Raw genomic sequence first — 4,161 nt, forward strand, 5'->3', positions numbered from 1 at the left:
ACACAACACTTCACAAATCCAGGCAATTATACCACTGGTGGTGATTTGAAGCCATAGAAGAAGGATGACAACTATTCTTTGAGTTCTCTTGATTTTTTTCAAAGCTGCTTTCTTTGCATATGTATTTCTTTCTTTCCTTGAGTGTGCATGTATACACATGTAAATCCAGAAATACGAACATATATCCCCAAATAAGTATAAAAATAAACACTGATGTATTATGTAATAGGAAAATAAATTAGTTTTAAAACAGTGTGGTTTCAAAGAAATTTTGTTTACAGCAAACTACTTTTATCCAAGGGTAGGCCTCCCTCAACTCCACATCTATTTCCATCCTTGTCCACATTCATTCTCCTTGGTCTTCAGGGGAATTGCATAGATATAAGTAACCAGGATGATGGAAGGACTATCCTGATGGTGCAGGAAGTAGGAGATGATTTTTAGTGCCTGATGCTTTCTGTGTCTTCTTGGTGCCACCAACCCCTGAGGAACCCAGAAGTCTATTGCTTCCAGAAGAGAAAGTTGTCAACTCTGATTTGATAAATCCATTTACCATTCTTCACATTCACCCCAACCCATTCCCCATCACTTTTCACTGCACCAGGCCATGAAGAGCCTATAGTCCACGGTATCCCCAGTAACCTAGACCTAGCAATCACAGAGAGGGAACACACACACACGTGGGCAAGGCACTTCAAGTCCTAGCTAACAGCAGTACCAGCTTCAGCGTCTACATCATCAGGACAGAAGAGAATATGGGAGGGGTCTTGATAGTGTTTCCATACTTCTCTGAAATCAAGAGCAAATCAGGGCTTCTTAGAGCGGTTAGTGGTACATCAGCCCTGCTTTCTTTCTCTCTCTTTTTAAAATAATTTTTACTTTATACTTTTACACAAATGGAGCACAACTTTTGAATTCTCTGGTTGTACATGATGTACAGTTACACCATTTGTGCCTTCATACCCATACATACAGGTAATAATGTCATCTTTATATACAGACTCTAGAGTAGATACACTTCTTTGTTTTTAATATCACACATTACCTCCATCAGCAGATGTAAGAAATCCCCCCACCTCTCTGGGATTGAGTAATACAATACCTGCATAATAACATGTTGTGGCTCTGGCTCCAGCTTTTGAAACTCTTGTTAGATGGACCAACCCTGAAGTCCCTACTAGATAGCTTGGTTCAATCCATGTACTAGGAAATTCACTGGGTGGTGATATGGAGGATAGATGAAATAAATAATAAGGGTTGGGGAGCAAAGGATTTTGTTGTAATGAGTCATTGCTTCTCACAGGGGACATTTGAAATTTTGTGAAATTGTTTGGTTTGCTGTTGGTATTGGTGGACAGGAACCAAGAATGATAGCCATTTTACCTTGCATAGGCCAGCTCCAAATGACTAAGACTTGTCTTGTATTGCATGTAAAAGTTGAATATATCTTTTAACAATAGTGACATTCTAGAATTTAACTCTATTTTACATATAGACATGGTGTTAGTGATATTTTAATTCCAACATAAAACACCTGTGCTGAGCTGCATCAAAACTACAGCTCCCAGTGATTCCACAAAGAGGCACCAGTCTCCGACTACTTGTGGTGTGCTCTAGTGTGGATGCACGCTAGCAATTACATGACTGAAATGTATCATTATTTCATCACAAATTACTTTATTTCTCCATGTATTAGGGCATTATATTGTTATTGGAGAAATAATATGTTTTGATAGGTTATATTATCTAACTATGACTTTTATTTCAGGTTCTAAATGAGGCATCATGAAATATGTTTTGGTTTTGTTTCTCTCCTTTTTAGAAAAAAAGGAGCATTAGATCTATTGTTCTTAAGATAACTGGTTTAGATGATAAATATTGAGAGCCTAAACAAGGACCTGAGGGGTGGAAAAGAATGTCATGAATATAGAATTAACAGAATTTGGAAAGTGTTGGGACTCAGCAGATTACAATTAAGCTCTGTTTCAACTTTCCCTTCTGAAGGGCTAAATAAACCCAAAGCCATCATCCTACTCTGCCTGCTTCACAAACCCCTCATTATCTTGGCTGCTGTCTGCAAAAGCACTTTCCTGGGTCTCCAAATGGGGTTTAGTTGTGGATTTCCAAATGGAGCTTAAACATATTAAACAAGGAGCCAAGTTTCCCTATTCCCTAACAAATGCACAGTGCACTAGCCCATAGATCAGACCGTGTATGTGAATATACACATAAAGGATATAGTATCAGTGGCCCTACTGTATTCCCTTACCTTCTGCATATGCCAATATGCCAAGTGAGTTGCAATTGCCAGCACCTGCATTTCTTTGATTAAGAATCTTCTTTGGCCACGGCAGCCCATCATGAGGGATGCTGACTTAGTTCCCTTCCTACCTCCCAAGGAGCCCAGCTCCCTTGTCCCTTGCATGGGATAACTTTAAGATCTGTGTCCTGAACTGCTCCCCAGAATAACAGGATTAAGATACATTCACAGATGGTAATAGCTGATTTGATTAGCGGCCCAGTGCCTCTTCTATCCCTCTATATCATTTCCTCTTCCCTTCTCCACTGTTTCTTTCACCTCCAAACTAAACTATGTTGCCATCCTATCTTCATCCCAAGCTCAGCTTCTGGAGTAACCCACATCTCAATGATGTGACATCCATAAAGCTAGAGTCCTCTCACTGAAGAGGAATTCGGTTGAAGAGCATAGGCCTGAGAAACAAACCTGGAGTCTACCTTCAGTCTGTAGCGACTCACTATCTGACTTAAAGCATATTATTATGTAATTTCTCTCTCTGGGCTTTAGCTTTCTTATATTTAAAATACAGGCTTTGGACTGGATTAATATTTCTCAAAATGCACTCTTTGGATAAACATGAAATTATTTGCACATAATAGTTGTTATGAAGAAAAGAGGAAAGAAAAAAAAGGGTGCTGGTCTGTCAAGTGCAATTGTTTATTTCTCATTATGTTGAAGCACAGGTAGAAGGGTCTAGTTCAGCGCCTGACATATAATAGGCTACAGTGAATAGCGATTGAGTGACTCCAAGCCAGTAAGCTCATGTTCCACATGCAACAGTCATCATTGGGCAGGAGTTCTTAACCTGAAGTACAATTTGTGATAAAAAGTGGTAATAAAAATTGCATACTCTGTGCCCTTGTGCCTTTTTCTGAGGGCAAGTTCCTCATAAGTTAATTAGGTTCTTAGACTCCCTAAAAGATTAGGTTTGTCTGAAGTCACTTGTCTTTGTCAGTTGTTTTAAAACATAACATCAAAGATCACGAGTCTTGAATTCAAATGCTTTGTCCCACTGGGTCTCCTTCACCAGATCAGTGTGTCTTGGTGTTTATTTGGAAGGATGTTTCTGTCCAAGATAGTTTACACAGTCCTTTCCCACTTGTAAGGCTTCATAAATATTTTCCAGGCCATTGGAGATGTGCTGTTATCTCTAACCACGAGCAGCAGAGCGTTTTCTGCATGAGTCAACCTGAAGGAGAATGGAAGGAACCCCTGCAGGTGCTTCCAGCCCCACCAGCTCCAATTTTTAAAATCTTTCTCTCCACACAAGGCTGAATCTTTGGTTGTTATTAAAAACTGTTGTCACCACATTTGAGAGTGTGTGCAAGGGACCATGGGGAAGAAGTGTGGGCAGAAAGGAAGGAAAGAAGACAAATTGGCAGAAATAATTTTAAAAGAGCCTGTTTTCCCAATTATTTAAACTCACCTGGTTTTGTCTACCTCAAGAGAGGCATAACATTTTTGTTTTCAAAAAAATATAAATTATGCCTTGATAGGAAATAAATGTATTATTAAAGGTAAAGGAAAACACATTGTCAAAATAATTGCTATTCGAGATAGAATCTGGTTTCAGAAAAAATCTTTTTAGTTTTTACAGGCAGGGAATAGGCTTTTATTAAACTAATGAATAACATTAGTACAATGGCCTCTGCTGTACTCTTCTTTATCAGTTAAAATTCCTAGCTCAGTCAGTCTTCACTTTTTTGTGAATGTAGGGATTCCTTTTATTTACTTATTTTTGTTTAATTGAGGGCCTTAAGCACTAATTGTACTCTTAATAACCACTAAAGGGAGAAAATATAATGTTCTAGTTATTGATTGCTGATTAACAGATCATCTCATATTTAGTGGCTTTGAGGGAC

This window comes from Ictidomys tridecemlineatus, chromosome 3 (genome assembly GCF_052094955.1).
Source record: "Ictidomys tridecemlineatus isolate mIctTri1 chromosome 3, mIctTri1.hap1, whole genome shotgun sequence".
Classification (NCBI taxonomy): Eukaryota; Metazoa; Chordata; class Mammalia; order Rodentia; family Sciuridae; genus Ictidomys; species Ictidomys tridecemlineatus.